This window comes from Thunnus maccoyii, chromosome 14 (genome assembly GCF_910596095.1).
Source record: "Thunnus maccoyii chromosome 14, fThuMac1.1, whole genome shotgun sequence".
Taxonomy (NCBI): Eukaryota; Metazoa; Chordata; class Actinopteri; order Scombriformes; family Scombridae; genus Thunnus; species Thunnus maccoyii.
In genome coordinates, this window is record NC_056546.1 from 24057847 (window position 1) to 24077495 (window position 19649).

The 19649-nt window shown below is 41.0% G+C and overlaps 1 protein-coding gene across 3 annotated transcripts in view; it reads left to right on the forward strand.

The window, feature by feature from the left end:
- Positions 1-19649, forward strand: part of LOC121911611 (rab11 family-interacting protein 2) — a 108922-nt gene that overhangs the window by 76850 nt on the left and 12423 nt on the right. Inside the window, exon 10 of one of the 3 annotated variants that reach the window (XR_006099908.1) lies at positions 2606-2708. The exons of the other annotated variants lie outside the window; for them this stretch is intronic. The gene's annotated coding sequence lies outside the window, so the exon portion shown is untranslated. The remainder of the gene's footprint in view (positions 1-2605; positions 2709-19649) is intronic. 3 annotated transcript variants of the gene reach the window in all.

A 19649-nucleotide genomic window follows, 5' to 3' on the forward strand; every position in this document is an offset into this window, starting at 1 on the left:
GTCACACTATCATGGCTTTCAGGGACACATGAATAGAACGGAGCCATTGTTAATGTTATTAGTAACACCTGTGCTTCTCTTTTTATGTGAAGTCAAAATGTCTGCTGTGAAAAAGGTCTTTGTCTTTAGCATAGGCTCTAATGCATATAATGCTTTGGGACACTAAACACACTGCACTAAAATGATCATTGTGACATGATCGCGTGGCAAACAGAGTTGGAGCTGCATTCATTGCACTTCCTTGCGGCATTACTTGTCCAAGTTTAGGTTTCAGCAGGTGAGCCCAGAAGGACGGAGCATCTAATTTAATCTATCTTGGGAGTGCTCTCCGCACTGCTCACCCCAGGAAAATGAGTGACAGGGGATGGCCTGTTGTCTTTGTGCTGTGTGTGTGGCCGCGGGGCAGTGAGTTAATGCAGGAGATTGACTCTTAATTGCAGTGGGGAACGCTCATCTTTTCTCATTAATGAGACGGAGCCAGAGCCTGGAGATTTTCTCATCACACAAATACACTCCTCCACCAGCCAGGTTAAGTGCTGTTTAGATTATTGGCTTCCCTGCATATGATTTTTCCCGAGCACTATGTCTCAGATTGTGAACACAGGCAAAAGATGAGATGGGAGTGAAGCAGGGGTTAAGGGAAGACGATGTGTGTGTGTGTGGTTGTGTGTGTTTGTTTGGGGGTGGGGGTGGGGGTGGGGGGGGGGTCTCTGAAGTGAGGCAGTCACATGTGTGATATGAGTCCAGAAGAGGCAGGGCTCAATAGGAGCTGGTGAAACCTCTTCATAGCGCCTAACGAGGCAGATGAGAAGGCCATTTATGGGATCACATTTCATTTGCATTTTGTCCAGCCTCCAGATCAAAAGACAATCTTAATTTGCGGGCTGCACCAATAGAAAGTGAGTGTTTCCCGATGGATACAGATGTTGCGGGTGAGGCAGAGCAGAGGCAGTAGGGGAGAGGAGAGCAGTGCTGCGGGTCTGTCTGTCTGCTCGTCTGTGTGTCTGGAGGTGGGGGTTAACCTCCGCCTAAAGAACGACCACTGGCTCCCCATGATGCATAACCGTGAGGGATTAGAGAGCACAAAGCAGCAGACTGTTTGGTGGAGCACTAAAATGTGCTCCTCTGGGGCTCATTGAAATATGATTGCCGATTAAGTGTTTGAAGTCTGCCAAAGACGAGTGTGCGTTTTTAGTGGGATGACGATGAAACTCTATCTTTCCTGCTTATGCAGGCAATTTTCCCTCTCTTTTTCCACTAACTGTACCATGATGTGTGTTCTCTTGTCGCGCCTGGAGTTGAGGTTGCCAAACTCATTTCACCTCTTGGACCCCAGCTTGACTGGAAGCCAGACAACCAAAAGTGATAAGAGTGAATTAAGCTGTTACTCTCCAGCGGGAATGTTATTATACCGCCAGGGAGAGGCATTGATTTCCTTATGAGAACAACAGGTGAGCTTGTAGAAAATAACTTGGAGTCTACCTAAATAGCGGGTAATACTGAGTCTGTAAAGATAAAATTATGTTTATGGAAATAAAGAGGATAAGCTTCCAATTCACACATGATAAATTGTGTCATGGCCTAATACTATATTTCTAGTACCATAATAGTCATAATTTCTTGGCAGTCCTATTTAAGCAACAATTGGGATCGCTAAAATGTTTTCTTTTTCAAATGGTATTTTTCCAACATGATTTACAGTTTTCTTTGGTATTTACTTAAATAGAAAACAGTGAATTATATGATTTAAACAAAATCCAGGTACAGAATAATGAAGTACGGCTTTAAGTCCACAGTGATGGTGGGGTCAGTCAAAGTCGCCCTGCACAGGCATATGGAACTGTGCTTCCTTTGATTAATTGAGCCCTTAAGAAGACTAATACTCTGAAGTGAACTGGAGGAAATAATTTGTGCGAGAGACAATGTCGAGAGTGATGACAAACATAGCTTAGTGTTTCCGTGGTTGCACCTCAATTCCCCGCGATGTCAGCTTTGAAACTGCGGCACTCCTCAATATATTATCATGTTACACTCATTTGTTTTCATTATTGCATCAAAGAGGATCTGGTCATGCAGCGGCCATTTTCTGCTGTACAGAGGCCTAGAGAACAAATGTGACTCTGGAGTCACTTTGGGGTTATACAAACAATGAGGAATCTGCAGTTTAATAAAGGGTTAGACTCACATTCTTATGTTACTACCTAAAGAGAGCAACAGCCACTGGACTTCAGGGTGAAAAAGTCTTTAGTGTTTCTCTGTTCTGGGCTAATATTCAAATACCCATGTGAGGTTGAAGTTAATTCAAAGCTACAGCTACTTCTTATTATAGAACCTCAAGTCTCAGAAACGTTATGTTGCAATGTGACGCCATAAACTATACTTGAAAGCAGTGTTACCCCTAGCTAGTGTTGGTAAACAAAGGTAGAGTTTTGTTAAAGAGCTGTAAAAGGAGCCGAGCAGGGTATGTTAAGTAGTTTCACAGAGAAGCTGGAGGGCAAGGGGTGAAGGGAGAAGCTGGCCCCAGCGGACAGGTGGAGGTAAGCTGAGAGCCGTACCACCCAAGGGGAGGATGAACTTGAGACGTGTCCCTCACCGTCCTGTGAAGGTGGAGGTCAGCAGACAGCCACGCTGATCGGCCGAGATGCCCCAATCAGCAGGAAGGACCGGACCCTTCTTCCCCAGATGAAATGAAGCCACCAGCAGGCCAGGTCAGTCACAATTAGGACTCATAAAATATAATCAAAACCTCAATAGCTGGACTGCAGTACTCGGGTGGTCAGGACTGAACAGAGCACATCTTTGTGCTGCGAGAGGTTTTACTCATGCGTGAAACAGACACACCTTGTTCCAATGACTGAGATGTATCTCCTTCTTTTAAAACAGCCACCTCAGAGGTTAGTGCCATCATCTACATCTGCTCCAAAAAGCAAAAAAAAATAATTAACTTGAGGAAACTATGATTCACACACTCTTTAAGTGTCACAACCTCTGCATAGACTCACTTCCACAATACATGGGGCTTTTATACTAATCTCCCTAAGACATCAGAATATGGCGATAACCGTCTGTAAGCCCAGAGGTTGTTTGTTTTCCAGCAGCATCTCTATCTAAGGCAGATGTATTGTTTGTTTTTGAAATCCGGTAATTAAGGCAGCTGCAAATTTGTATTTCTGTTGTCTGAGGCCTCAGGCCAGGATTAACAGCATTTAGCATTGTAGAATGTACCCCGCCCCCCTTAAATAGGCTAGATAAAAAAAAAAAAAAAACATGGAAAGATGAGTTTATGTCCTGTAATATACACAGAAAAGATGCTGTCTGATGTGTTTATATAATTGCTCAAAAATGAATCAGTCATTAATTGATCATTCACACACACTGGGGTGCTTATGACATTCAGAGAAGCAGGCTGCCATTAACAGCTATTCAGTATGTACTAGTTATGTACTGTGCATGTAATGAATTAGGGATATGTGACAGTCAGTTTTATTCAAAGTTTACACAATTCTCTCGACATCTCTTGATAGATAATATACAGCTGTGGGAATGATAATAGGAAATATTTTTGTTTCCTGCTCTTCAGAGCACACAGCTGACATAAATCACATATTCTTAAGTGAAACAATTACAGCTACACCTGCGTTTGCATTGCGGTTTTGACACCAAAGTGACGCATGATGCCAAAAGGTATTTGGAATGGCCACTGCTTTTTGACACTCATTACCCCGGTATTACAAGAACACGTCAAGCATGAACATATTTCCCATTTCTGCTGTACAACTTGAACAAAGAGTTACATTATAGTCCAGGAATCCTTAGGCATTCACTAGGCCTTATTTGCCCTAGGCTGCACCCATGGGTGACATCTCAACTCCCTGGCTTATTACACCTGCCCGTCAAGCCTCGGCTCTCAACCTCTTGCACAATAACAAACATGATTTGAGCTGTCACTGGGAATGACCCGCTGTGCAGACTTGCTTACCGAAAGGAAGTTTTCTGTTAAGATGGTGCTTTTGAAGGCAGATCAAGGTGATAAGCCAGATTTGAACAGGTAATAAGTCATTTTAACTGATTCATCATTTAACTCGGGCTGACATACTGATATCCATACTGATAATATCTGCTACAAATTATAGGCTATGAAAAGATCAACTTTACAGGTTCACTGATGTGACAGTAAAAGATTTTGCCTGTAGATTATGAAGCCTCAGCTATGCCTCTGCCTGAACCTCAGCTTACAGAAGGTCATGATTTACATTTTTTTTCAGCTAGTGTTCCCTCGCTATAAGAAGTAAACTATGTACTCCCAGCGTGGTTGCTGTAAATTTAAAACTGACACAAGAAAATGGTGACACTGAAACATATTTTCCCCTTTCTACAAAGTTTTATTTTCCTTTTTTTTTTACATGTTGTAAGATTGAGAGTTAAATATTGCATACAACATAGAATAGCAAGGTAACGTCTGACTCCAGAGAGCAGGAAAGCATTTTTTCACTCAAGTTATTGCAAAAGTTAAATCAGTCTACTTTTTAAACTAAATGTTCACACAAGATGTTAATATGTACAAATAAAAAATAAAAAAAACACACAAAAAACATACTCATGATTTGAGTCACATTGTATGCAGTACTGTCCAGATAAACTCTATATATGGGATACGCTGCTTAGCAAATCTATTCATTTCTGTTTCCCCACTCTTGGTTTCCAGTTGACACAACAGACATCAGAGATTCAGACTACAGACTAAGAAGTTTATTTAAGTCTGTATATTTGCTGTTGTGGCAGGCTTGTGGTGCACAGAAAATAATACACCATACATTTCCTGTTATAGCAACCGTGGTGTGTTTGGGGTAAATAGAAGAACACAGTAGTTAACTTCAGCAGCAATGATGACATTGTAAAAAGAAGTATCTTACAAAATTACACTTTAACCATGTGTCTTTATCAGTTTTTAGTACTCATAAGTGTAACCCGTTTGAAGTCATGAAGTGTCAATGTCAGGCTGCAAGCTTGTAGCTAAATTTGTCTATTAGGTGTTCCTCTTTGGAGTTTCTAGTTTGTCTAATGTTGAGATGAATGGAGGCTGGAGGGGAGTGAGGGAGCTCTCCTGTTAAATGAGTGAGGACTTGTAGCAGATCAGATGTGACTAAAACTGGGGCAGCACCTTGGTAAAACAACTGAAACCTGAAGTTATTTCAAATCCAAAAGATGGACAGGCATCAAAGGGGAATTCCAGTTGTTCCACATTGATGTGGAGCAACTGGAAGACAATTAAATTGCTTTTCAATATGAAATGCACAAATTACTTTTTTCTTAAGTTTCCTAACTTGCCATAGGGATGTTGTTAATTGTTAAACTGATGTTTTGCCTGGTATGAAATAATTCACAATTGCAGACATCACTGCAAAACTTAGATGTGCAACAGTCAATCCATTTAATTAAATCCAAAAAACTGTATGTATGATCTTTCAACAAATACAGTATAAGAAGACTTGTGGATCATTTCCTTAGTGAGTACATGAATGCATACAATCTGGCTGAATTGTAAATCTGCAAAGGTAGAGAGTGTGTGTCAGTGGAAAAGTTTATTTTTCCTCATACATTCTTCCACCTTAGCTCTGTCATAAGCTATTTTCTGCTCCACTGCAAATCCTAATTGATCGAGCTCAATCTTAGCTTTACATTACATGGGCAGATGACATCATTTGATACTGATATTTTGCGCCGCTCTTGCAGGCTAATGTTGTTTTGCCAGCTTCATGGCAACGCACTGTCTAGACAAAGGCGTATGTACACAGAAATCGAATGTATAAATGTTTAGACAATCATTATTTTAATTTAAAAATTTTAAGGTTGACTTACCTTTGGTGGAAGGTGCCAGTCATTGTTGGATGGTGGCAGAGAGAGTGTTATGCTAAGGCCTCCAGTGCTTTGGTCTCTGTCAAGCTCACATGCTTCAGGAGACTAAGTCAAGAGTGAAGAGACAATAGTGTAATTTATTAGATAGCTGAAGATCAGGCTTTGCTGTCAATCTTGGCTTGTCTCAAAGGTTATACTACACAGTATACTCCTTTACTGTTGCAGTTATGAAGCAATGATGGAAGTAATTTTGCACATTCTCATCTGCGTCTGTCATTTCTGACAGTCAGCTTTCTCATCAAATAATCCCTTTATAAACCTAAACCTTTTATGCGCATGACGTGATTAAATGGTGTGGAATAGTTTCTTAAACAAAATACTGCTGTTGTTGAGTGAAAACTAGGTGTCTCCTAACTGTCTTTTTACTTGATGACCACGTACATAGATTTGAGTTTATCTGTTGGGTTTTTAAGAAATAATAAACCCAAGAAGGAGAGATTTTTCTACTGACAGAATACTATTTAAACTTTCAGTTTAAGTTCAAATAGAAGATTTTTCACTCTCATGTCTGGATGAAGTGATCTAATATGAAAGTTGTTTCACAGTAGCATTTTTCAGCTGTAACAACTTCATGTGTAGGATTTTTTCTATGCAAACTCACAGCACCAAGAGAACATTTTCTTCCAACATACCATGGTCTTTCTTTTTAACAAGACAATTAAGACGCTCTCAACTATCAGTCACTGCAGGCTTTATTGGCATTCATTTCTTCAGGGTAGTACAGCAGCCTCCCAGAGGGCCTGCTAAATCAACCTTAAGACCTAAGACTAGTGCTTTAACCCCTTGACTACCTCTCTGCAACTCCTCCCCCTCTCAAAGCTTGTCCTTTAGACATTTACTAATAAACAACAGGTCAGCACCTGCGATGGCAGGTGATTTATTTGACCCTGAACAGCCATGACGAGCGCGCAGTGGGGAGGGTGGCTGGGTGGAGGTTAAGGAGGGGAATATCTCCAGCAGAAAACCAGCTACACAGCCCCGGAGGCCTGGAAGTCGACGCCCCCCACTGTAAAGCACTTACCGCTCACTTCGTTCTGCTTCTCATCTGACTGTTTTCTTTATTTCCCCAGTAAAAGACAGCCGAATCGTTCCCGTTTATCACCATGAGCTCATAAAAAGCCCGGAGGATAAAATAATCACTTCTATAGCGGGTGTGGAGGGTGTGGGGGGTATGTCCCCAGTGTGTGACATCACTAAGCCTGACTGCATTGTCCAACGGCCTCCCAAACAACTACATCCACTCGCCTACCTGCCAGGCGAGTCACACAGGGCCACCATGTAGTGGACCAATGATAAAGGATTAAAGCAGGTTTCCCCTGCATCTGTCCAATGGATTGAGCTGATCAGACAAGGTACACTGCAGGATGTTGTCCAAGGACCTAACTAGAGCAGAATTATTGAGTAACAGGAAATTAAAAAATTCCTGCAATGCCGATCCACCACTCAAAGCAATTCTTTCGCAATCTGGCCTGCCCCCTCTCTGAACTCCAGCCATTGGGGGTTCATATTTTTTTGTTGTCGCCGCCAAAATATCTCAGAATAAAAAGAAAAAGTTGCAGTGCTTTTGCCTTTTTTTCACAGTATAGTTATTGTTTTATGCATCACAATATCAGCAAGACAACGTGAATCATTTCAGTGTCCCTGAGGAACAAAATTGAACTTGATCAACAGCACACAGCTCCCAAAAGTTAATGAAAATGCGGGGAAGTTTAATGATTGCATTTAGTGTGATTCTAGATGGTCTGGTTTATCCATTTGGGGTATTTATTTAGTTCCTCTTGCCAAATGCAGATAGCTCTCTAGCTGTTAATTCCCTGCATAATACATGGGATAAAGGCCTAAATGTTCCACTGTTCCAAATCTCCCCTGAATAATTACACTGAAATTTTATTCAACATTTATGCCTCTTAGAGACTGATCCTTTCCCAGGAATTACAGGAAAATGAACCAATATCTGACAAATCAGACCTTCATCTCACTATGTGGGCAGTTTTCTTTGAGTCAGAAAAGTAAAACTATGTTACCAAAACCAAAATATTTCCTATGAAAGCAATCATGCATAGTTGGATGAAAATAAAATGCAATGACTGTAAAATACACATTCTATCAGTCAGATATTTTACAAATTCTTTTTACATGAACAATAACAGACAGATGGAAAATTATTACACCATGAAATGACCTCAGAGTGAGACTGTGTGCTTTTATGTGGGTGTTATTATGAATTATGTGGACACATTACACAACCACCTATAAGTTAGAGCAGTCAGTGTCTGTAAAACTGTAAGCAGGTGTGAATGAAAACTGAACAGAAGTATCATACTGTGACCACAGGCCCACTCAAACCTTTTAGACTCAGTAACATGTAAAACCTGCATGTAAAATATTAACAAATGGAGGAAAAATTACAGGTGCATTACTTAAGATTTCAGCAGCATGTGGGAACGGTTAATGCAGCACCACTAATGTGGCCTAGCTGGCTCTTCTCATCAGCAGGATGGCTGAGGCAGGAGAGCTGGGGCGCAGGGTGATGGAGAACAGTCAAGACTATTTGTTCAAGACTTCAGCACACCTAAATGCTCCATGAAGATTTTGCAAAATCACTTCCCGGTCCAAAAGAGCCATTCCTCCAAAAGGCAGTGCAGCTGTGATCACGTACATGCTCCATCACTCCTCTGTTACCTCATTTTAACCCTAAATACATCAGGGTCATATAGTGTTAGCAAGCAGGTTATTTGTTTTAACCATATTGGAGCACCAGATGGGTGGAGTTTACTCAACTGGAACAGTCCAGACAGCATCACATCACGGGAAAGTCTTTAATTTACAGTTCTTTCTTGTAATAGTCACAACATTTTGACAAGACAAATTCATCATTTTATTTTATTTCAAAATTTAATAAGAGGATAAACCCCTTGAGATGCACTATCTTGTTTTTAATGGAGTCCTCAGGCACAAAACATGAAAGTTAATATTTACACAAAAAACTAAATATATAATGATAATGATAATAGATTAAACAACCTAATGACACAAATCAATCACCATAGCAACATCAACAAGGAGATACACATAAGGGCTCTCCCACCATCCTAACCCACACCCACTACATCTGTTACAAGTGTCATCTGTACAAAAAGTGAATGAGAACTGAAATAAATTAACAGACCAAATAACATTATGTCAAAGTATAAAGTCTATTTATAAACTAAAAAAAGTAAGTATACAATCATAAACAAGAACACGTAGATTTAAGGTAAACAAGCGAAGAAGTTTTGAAGTCATGGAAAGAATTAATTGATCTGAGTGAGTTAGGCAAATGATTCCAGTCTGATGGTGCTTTAAACTTAAAAGCAAGTCTCCCAGTTTCTTTACAGATTCTAGGCACAATAAGAATAAAGATTGTTGAGTGTGTCTGAGTAAATATGATGATTGCTGTGATGATTACTGTAAACTACATTTAAAGGTTGAAGATGGGATTTAGAGGTGTTCTGGTATATGATATCACCATAATCATAATGGGAAATAAAAGCTGTTGGACAGTTGGTTTTCTTACTTGGAGAGTAAAACAATTAATTGACCGATAAGTACTCTGAGACTAGCATTTATTTTATTTCTAATAAAATCAATATGAGGCCTAAAAGAAAATTCAGAATCAATCCAAAGTCCCAAATATTAAACTTATCAACTTTAATAATTGGAGACCCATCAGTAAAATTAATAACCAACTCAGCAGATTATAACGAGTACCAAATAACATGCTGCGAGCTGCTTGTTTAATATGAGATTGTTATTTAAAAAAACATTTTTGAACAGAGGAAAATTCTGATTGCAGAGAACTTTCAATTTTAGCTATATTGGAGTCAGATGTGTATGTCACTGTGTCATCTGCATATAAATGATCAGAACAATTAGAGAAAATTAGAGCAGATTAGCTTTTAAAATGCACTTATGAGTGATTTAAGAACATTTGTGGAATTCAATTTTCTCATACCTAGAATTTTCTCTTAGGAATGAACAAATTCCAGACCTGTCACGAGCACTGGGGAGAAACACTTGTTTGATTTACAAGTATAATGCCCTAATCTGAATTAATTTGGAGTTTAAATATGATATTACAATTAACAAAAAGCAGGACTTGATGTTGTCTTGTCTTGTGTTTTGACTCTATCGGAACTTTTTTTTGTGAATTAAACTCACCCACAAACAGAGCAGAACATGGAGTCTTATATGACAATTTTAGGGGCGTGGATTATTATGCTAATGATCACACCTCACAAACCTGCACCTCCTCATGAACAGGTGGCATCTTCTTAATTGATTGTATTGATCTCTGTGGTGGACAGTTTTGGAAACAGAATCCACTCTTGGTGAAATGAACTTTTTTTCTCTTCTTTAATGCAGTATGTGCAAATAAAGTTAAAGTAAAGTTAAGGAAATAATTGTATGACCGATTATCGTGAGTGAAAAAGTGAGTAGGTCATTAGTCATTGGTATGTCCACAGTGACTTTAAACTGCCTGTAACTGATTTTTTTTTGGCCACTTGGGGGCATCACAGCAAGTTATTAACACAACACACACAAATAATATATATATATATATATAAATCACACTGCAACATCAGCATTTTTTTAGAATCGTCTAATATTCACTCTCCTTTTAGCTCTTTTTGGTCTCTTTAGCTGCTAAATGCTTCACTGTATTCACCAGCTAGTTTCAAACTAGCAGGTGAGCAGGTAGCGTTCAGCTGGTTTATCAAACCTTTTTCGCTGAAAACAGCAACCTGCTGTTACTGGAAACAAGGTAGAGGCAAAATCAAAACAGTAAAGTTGCGGGCTGTGAAACCAAAACAATGAGATGAAAGTCGCTAAAATGTTCCGCAGAGCTGAGGGGAACATGACATGTGACATATGCAGGTCTGCTGCTGAACAGTACCTTATCTGTCTTTTACAATTGTTCCATTCATTTCAGTCACTGTTGAGTAAGCAGTAAGATATATTAGCTTGTTAGCAAGTCAAATTGTCCAACAATCTGGGAGCACTCTGCCTACATGACACCAGAAAGCATTTAATATAGCAGTGTATACTTATGCCTCATACAAAGTACAGTCATGTTTGGCTCTGTCATGTACATTACATCAACCTCAGTCTAATTCTGCACCATCCAAACAATCATTTGGATGAATTGTCAAAGAAAATCTCACATACAGACACACGACAGTGAACTTCTGCACTGAAAGCTTGTGTGTGCGTGTGTGTGTGTGTGTGTGTGAGTGTTTGTGTGTGTATTACAGCTGTAATACGCAGTTATTTTTCTCTCTGTCACAAATGTGAGGACTTGGATGGAGTGTGAGTTGTGTTTGAAAGGTGGTAAACCTGCTGAGGCTCTTTAATTTCCCCCCTCTTCACCGGCATGAGGGATGGTTCAAAGGGTGACTCTCTGACAGGGCATGTGATCGCTCCTCCGTCCTTTATCTGCCTCCCCACATTAGCACGTAAATGAGGCTGCACTTTGGGTTTTGGGAGCTGAAGCGTGCTCAGTGTAAACAGGAGTTGTACTGTTATCATTATTGGACAGATTTCTGACATCCTAACACCTCCGTTTCATTAACATTCAAAAGGGCTGGGATTTTGACACTGCCTCTGTTTATACAGATTTTTGAATACTTTGCGGTGGGGATTGTATACAAAATACTGTATACATAGTATCTCCACTGTTGAGTGGAGTTATACACTTCCATTTTGGCAAGCTAAGTGCTGCAGTATAGACAGATGATTTTCCCAGTAATGCCGAGTGTTTAAGATGTTTCTTTGCTATAACATGACTTTAGAAGCTATAGTCTTATTCTAAAGATGATTTGGAGGAAATGATCACATGCTTTTAGTGTAAAATGGTTCCAGTATTGTATGTCTAATTAGCTACAGTGCTATATTTCAATGAGGCTTGCATATCGGTGTTGATGTGTATGCTGGAGTGTGTTCTCAGGCCTACATTGGGGTGACTGCAGGGTCCTGAAACTCCATTGTGATTCAAGCAGAGCTTATCGCATGGGAGAGAACTGGCAGGCTCTTAGGTATTATATGTGCTCTCGTTCTCCTTCCCTCTGTCTGACAGGAGCCCTTGGGATGAAAGGGAAAAGCAGTGGAAAAAGAGACATCGGTTCCCGACATGGGGAAGTCTTTGTTTCTATTCTCTCCATCCCAAGTCTCTCCAGGAATCCTAATTTCCACCATTCACCTACCTATCGGCAGATAAAAGCTGGTTGAAGGGGGGGATTTCCTCAATTGAGACAGCTTGTAACCAGTCTGCATAAGGGGGGAGCTGCACAAAGCTCTGGAGTGAGAGGAGGTTGGAGCACAGATTTCAAATTGCTTTGAATTCGAACACACTGGTGAGCGAGTTGTTCTAAAGGACATTTTCACAGAGGCTGATCTGAAACCTGGCTGAGAATCTCTGAGCTGAGAGTTTGGATAAGAACAGTGACACACGACATGAGATTCTCCGCCAATCCTGAATATTCCCAAGAAATGAACGCAAAGACAGTGCTCGTGAGAGACTAAGAGTGTCACAGCCGTGTCTCTCATTATGTTGGTTTTTGGAAACCACTCTTATTAAGGCTGTTTTCTTTTTTTGGGAGGGGGGGGGGGGGGGTGCATAGATGATGATGTCCAAGTTCAGGGAATGCCAGGCTTGGCAGCTGACGTCCTTAATGCGGCTGCTTGGCATTAGAATGAGGGAGGGGAAAGTCCATGCCAGTCTCTGGGGAGTGGGAGGTGTTAACTTCTAATGGCTTTCTCTGCCACAGCCCTGACATCTGCAGGGCTCCCAGCAAAGAGAGTGAGGCCTTTTTGAAAAATTAATGGAGCTGAATGCATCTCACAGCAAGGAGAGGGCTGGATTAATCAGCACATTAAGGGCTAGCTCCGGATTGGAAATAATTATTGGAGCTGACAAGGTGCAGAGGTGCCGGTGCCAGCTCCTTTCAGGAATGCATTTTAAAAAGCAGTTTAAAAAGCCTTCAGATGTTGGCATTATCTTGCGTGACCAAATTAGGAGCAAATGAGAAAAGTTTATCTGGCATTTTGGAGTATTGAAAGAGCTTAGGCTTTATAAATTATACAGTGTGTATTTGTGTGTGCGTCAGCGTGTGTGTGTCTGCATGCGTGTGCGCAAAAAAGGGTGCAGATGTGTTTTCCGTGAGTGGGGGAAGGGGATGCAGGCGATGAGAATTATGGGTAAATCCTTTTTCACAAAAAAAAAAAAAACACCATAGGTTTCAGATTAAAAGTGGGAGGTTTGTTTTTTTCTAGAGGGACTGCACAAAACTTTAAGGGGGATTAATTTAAATGGGTGCTTGAAACTATCATACTGTTTGTGCAAATGAAAAGTGGATGTCTTAACACCCTGAAAGAGCCAGACGGTAAACTGATTACTGTTGACCACCCATGAAAAGCATGAAGAAGTGGGGTGGGGTGGGGGGGGGAGAAATGATTTAATAAGCGGCGTGTTTTTCTGCCTTTCAGAAATAATCCTCTATAATTTTTCCAGGGAAGTGATTGGGCATGCGTTACAGTCATCATTAATATTCTCTACATCTCATCTCAGACATCATTTGCCAGATAATAGCTGCTTCCATCTAAACAAAATCAAGGTGACGCAAGCCGAGTCAAAGATAAGTAAAGTTTCTGTCCAAATGTAAACAGTTATTTCCATATATTGGTGCAGAATAGACCCATCAGATCATTGATTTTAAGAGTGGTTAAGTAAGTTTTAATAGTGTAGTGGGGGAGAATCAGGCCATGTGTATGAAAAATCTCAAATCTTTACAATCCAAATTGTCTTTATTATCAGATTTCTTAGCATTGAATGTGAGCTAATAAAAAACATGATTTTTTTTGTCTGTAACTGCTCCTTCAAAAAGCTGAATTCCAGCGAAGCGAATGGCGTTTAGCTATGCAGCCACACCTTGTGAATACTACGCATTTTATACATTTTCACCACACTGTCTTAAACAATGTTATGAATGGTCAGTGATCTGAGTCTTTCTTTGGGCTATTCTGCATAAAAGTGAATATGGCTCTGCCCTGAAAGCAAACAGAATATGACTTAATGGATTAACAGTAATAATGTTTACATCTTCACGGTGGTATGAAGACAACACCTTTGAAGAGAGGTGGTCCACAACATCAAAAGAAACTCAGTGAGGAATGCCAAATGTTTGCCTGACTGTTTGATCTTTAAAGCCCTTCGATCAGATATGTAACCTTGGATAGAGATCTCCATTATGGCTGTTATTCTCTTTTAACTACAACGGCTCTCCAGGTAATGGCAACGTACTGAATAACAAATTGGAGGGGCTGAGTGGCAGCAATCATCTTTACAATCTCTGTTCCACTACAATGAAAGAGTCGCAAACTTCAGGCAACAGTAGAAACTTTAACGCTGTGAATGAGCGATTACTTCAGCCAATATCGATGTAATTCCGTTGTCTCCGACGTCGCCGCCGTCCTCGGCCATGTAATTACACAAAGCATGACTAAAGTCAAACCCCAGAAAATAGGTGGATTTGCAGATGCAATCAGGTTTGTGATATACCCAATTCAAGGGATACAAATTTGATTTAACTATTTCCAGGGGTGATGTATGGAAAAAGATATTACTGAAAAGGCACGTAAATTGAAAAAATAAATAGGAAAGAGATCATCTTAATTACCTTGAAATTAGACTCATATTCCATGGTGTAGATATGAGAAATTGACATAGGTTAGAGATTTCAGTTGTTTATCCGGCAGTTGTGTTGGTGATTGCCATAGATTGCATATTACAGTTTGTATTCTCACACAGCGTATCGGTGAAATTGTGTTTGTTTCAAGATGTAGTAGATTATCCAACCAAAGGTGTGAAAAAATTATACAGCTGAATTGCTTAATATTGAATACTAAATCACTTCCGACATAAATATGTGTGTGTCTGTGTGCGTGTGTGTTTATGTGTGTGTGTGTGTGTGTGTGTGTGTGTGTGTGTGTGTCTTCTCTGCCACGTAGCCTGTGGGTGTAATGCTTAAGCTTTTACATTCGTGAAATCCAACAGGATATTTACCACCTGTAAATGCTTACATTTACGTGAAACTCTAATTTCCCCAAATCCATGTGTGTATGATTGTATTTCTGAGACCTCACCTCGCCTCCGTCGCCTCAGGGGCCGAGACCGGTGCAGGGCGGCTGTACTCTGTAACACTGAAACTACTGAAACTACTGAAACTAAACTGCCTCGGACTCACTTCTTGTCTCTTTATTACGGTACTTATCGAGAACAGAGGATATGTTTTCAGTGCTTTTGTAAAGACAGATTATACATGTGTGACTGTTTGAGTATGTCAACATAACTTTGTCTAAAATGAGCCAAATTCATCTTAAAACGGAGGCCTGATGATTCCAGAAATGAATTATGCCTTAAGGAAATGACAAACTTTACAAAAGTGGGCGTTTTCGGGAAGACATGTAGAGCTTGTCATTACTGTCTGTCCCACCTACTATTTCCCCCCTCTGTCTACAGAGCAGCCCATCTCTGCCCCGTGGCCGCAGCCTCAGGCTCGGCATTCTGGGTAGCGTTTGAACACACTTCTGTCTCCTCTGTTCAAAAGCTGTTTAGATCCCAGGAATATTTATGGATCCCTTTTGATATCTTTGAATATACTGTAGTGTGGGGCGAGCACACACACATGCAGGAGCACACACACTTTGTTTTTACTTCCCCAGGCACAATTAAAGGTGGTCGATGGATTCATTTTTATAATAGATTAAAGAGCTATGAGTGTGCTGTGTCTGTAAGAGGAAAGGCTGTTCTTGGTGAAGCTCAATGTTTGTACTGTGATGATCATTGTTATATCGTTGCGCAAACAGAACAAATCAATTCCAGTCTACATGTTCACACATCAGTGGTTAGTCACCATCGATCAAGTAAATTATGTGTAACAGAAACAACATTTTCTACACACTCACCCACACAAAATATTTAAAATTTTTATAGATATTTAACTGCTATTGCACCATCTACATATCGGATTTTTCATCTTCAGTAATCCCTTTCAGTCTCTCTTAGCTTACATCTCCCCCTTGGTGATCAAAACAAGCAGTAAATCTCCGTAATGTTTTGTTCATTCAGTGCACATTTTCTTTAAAAAAACAAACAAAAAACAAAAAAAAAACCAAAAAGGTGTGTATGCATGTAAACCGTAAAAATGAATATGTGTGATCTTCACAGCAGCCTGCAATTAGACTTTCTTAAAGCTACCAAAAGAGATTTTGTGAAGGTCAAGGGTCCTAGACTGGCACCATGGGTGCTGTGAGGGTGCTGATGGTACAGTATGGTGGCGGAGGCGAGCTGTGATAAAGGGCAGCTGCCGGCGATTTAATGAGGGAGCAGGGGATGTGGCCCCCCACTGCAACTCATCGCCACTTAATGGCACCACTAATCCCTGCAGAGACGGTGCTGTACACACAATTGGTCTGCCCTCCATGTGGCGAAATATCCCAGCAACACTTTCTCACACCAGCATCCTCAGTTAGCTGTGCACAATCACTATGAAATAGTGCCTCTTTCAAAAACATCGACAGAAGAAAGGATGAGCTGGCTCTCACAGGTGATTCAGTCTGGAACATGGTCTTTTGAATGTTGTTTCTTGCTAACACCGCCGCTTCATCCAGTTTATAATTGAAGACATGGCTTGCAGGTGTAAAGGGCTAGAGGGTGTAAAGATGTGCCCATTATTTTTCACCGCGAGACTCTCTTGTGTATGACTGCTGTTGGCCACATGCTGCTAAACTGCAGTGCAATGAGCGTTCATACTTCCACGGCTGTAGTGCTAAGGGTTAAGACAGATCCATCACTAACCTTTGGTCACGTTCAGATGCTCTTGACGTTCTTTAAAGCTATCTTAATTGGCCCTGAGTGTAAAATGTGATCCATGAGCTGCTGGTTCACTTGTTTTTCATAACACTATGCCATTATAAAGTGGATAGTCCCTGACCTGTCAGCTTTGCCAGGAATTCTGTCCTACATTTTCTCTCGCATGTATTCAACAAGAGCCTCGAGCCGCAGCTAACACCAGTGATGTGCGTATACAGGCTCCCTTTAGTTCACTCATCAAACACAATGATTTTGCTATGTTTATATATGGCACAAGCAATTCTCCTGTCTATATTTGAACAGAGCGTCATTAGAATAGCTGAGAGAAAGAAGTTGAATTTCTGATACCACTCGTCACCCATTCACACACACACACACGTCCACTTCCAAATGCACGGCCCTCGCAGTTACAAAGCACAGTCTGACATATGGAAACAGATTTGCAAGTGAAATGCAAAAACATGAAAATCCAAACCACACTCCACAAAAAGTTCGAGGAGAGGGAGCACTTGCAGCGTCACAGATCCTGCAAGGTAATGCGTCTAGCAGGAATGTCAAAGCAAGCATGTTTCACTTGTAAAACATCTCAATATGTTAACGTAAGTGCGCGATTAACATGGCTCATTTAAAATACACGCAAGTAGAACACAATCAGTTTCATTCCCAACTGGGAGCTTGCCTTGTTTTCTGGAGAGGAGATACTTATTCCCCTTGTCTGGATAATAATTTACAGATTTGCTGTCTCACAGAATACACTCATTCTTTGACTTAAGTTGATACTTTAGTCTCAGTGGGACTCCAGGGCAGCGGAAACAAAATCTTTATGATTCTTTACCCCTCCATATGTTTTTGTTTATGAGCAGCTACCTCTGCCTGGGAATTCACCCCATCACAGAAGGCATGTGTGTTTTCTTCGCAGTTCAAGGGATATGCCCATACATGTAGGGCTGCCCACCTGCCCAACACACACACACACACATACACACACACACACACACACACAAGCTATCTGTCTGTATACATAACACACACACTCACACTATCCCTCCCTCAGCCTCGGATCCAGATGTGCTGTGCTCCCGGCGCAGTCTGAGCTGCCAGCTGAGGCGAGAGCATTACCCTGGCAAAGAGCAAAAAGGCCAGATGAAACAGACAGAGGAGGGGGATTAATGCTCTCCTCCCACCTTTATTGGGAACCTGCACTTGCAACCACTCGCCACATACAGCGTGACAGACCCATAATGCATTTACAACGTGCCTGTTACTGACTTTAATGAAGAACAGAGGCTGGATGCCATTCTAATGCGCCAAAATTTATCTTGCACCTGCCCTAAAAAATGTATGTTTCTAACTCTGTTAGTTATTGATTTAGACATCAAGTTTATCCTCTTTTTAAAGCTGATGAAATTCTGTGTTAAATCCTCGCAGCAGTGAATTATTGTTTGTGATATCGTAGCTCGTGGAGACGGAACCGACTGCTCTGGATCGTAGTGTTTTATGGCGCAAAAGAGAGGAGCTTTAATCATTCTGGCTTTATAAGTTAAATGAATGATGGCCCAGATTAATCTTATTGTGCGTGAAAGGAAGACGCAGGGCCAAAGAGGGCAAACCTCAAGGGGTGGTGCTTCATATTTCTCTCCAAGAGGATTATGGGGGATTTCGTACACAGACACCTCTCGAAACCCAAAAAGAGGCCACGCTGAATCAAATGTGGTGTGGTGAGAAAAAAATTGTGTTTTTTTTTTTTTTCGTGTTTGTTTTCTGTGTATGTAAAGTAGAGCAGAACACAAAAGCACAAGAATAAATTCACAGCTTCTTTACAGGCAAACATATGTCCTTACAACGTTTTTGTTCACTCTGCAAAAATGCAGTTTATTTGCATTTGGAAAAAAAAGCTTCACCGGTGAAAAGACAAATCAATGTAATCTTTATCCCGTGGCGGTGAGTGCCTCTGATGAGCCACCAGTGAAAACAGAAATGGAGTGAAGCTCCCACTGCTATTGCCCCCATCATCCTTGACAAATGGAGCAGCGGTAGAAAGGCCTCTTTGAGTGAGTTGTAACTTTCGGCAGCCCCTTGCAGGTGTGGGTGATCTTTCATCCTCCCAGCCCTCCTCCTCCTCCGCCTCGGTGTCCTATCTCTGGCCTCCATCAAAAGTGAACGTGCTGCCCCAGGTTCAGATTAACTCCACTCTGACAGACCAAAGGCCTCCCCTCCTCCTGCCCCTTTCCACCTCAACTCACACATCTTCTACAACAGGGGAAATTAGGGCTAGTTTAGCAGATCTTACAGCACCACTAAACACCGCCCCAGATCGCTCACTGATTGCCTGGCTCAAACCATTGTGTGTCCCCCCCCCCCACCCCCCCCACATCCCTCCTCCTCCTCCACTCCCCTTCGCTTATCTTTGCCTTTGGCCAAAAGCAGCTTCTCTACTCTGAACCCACCTCCCCTTACTCACACGCACACACACACACACACACACAATCCTCCCTCCAGCTTGTCCAGAGAAAATATATAACTAACTTATTGTGAACACTCTCAGTAGGGTCAATAGATAATATCAGTTCAGACTGTTACAATGTCACAATGTTTGCTTTGTGGTTTTCCAGAAAAACACACTCAAAGTTAATGTTTCTTTTAATTGTGGATTAAAACGGATGGTTTGTCGTGTTTATGACAAACTGTAAGAGCTCCTTTATAGGTTATTATCCCAGGTTCATCCCAGTCTAGCTTCAGTGGTAACAGATTTACCTGGACTGGGATCACTCTGAACACATAGCGGTTGCCTAACTCGGTGCTAGACAGTGGAAAATTAGTTATG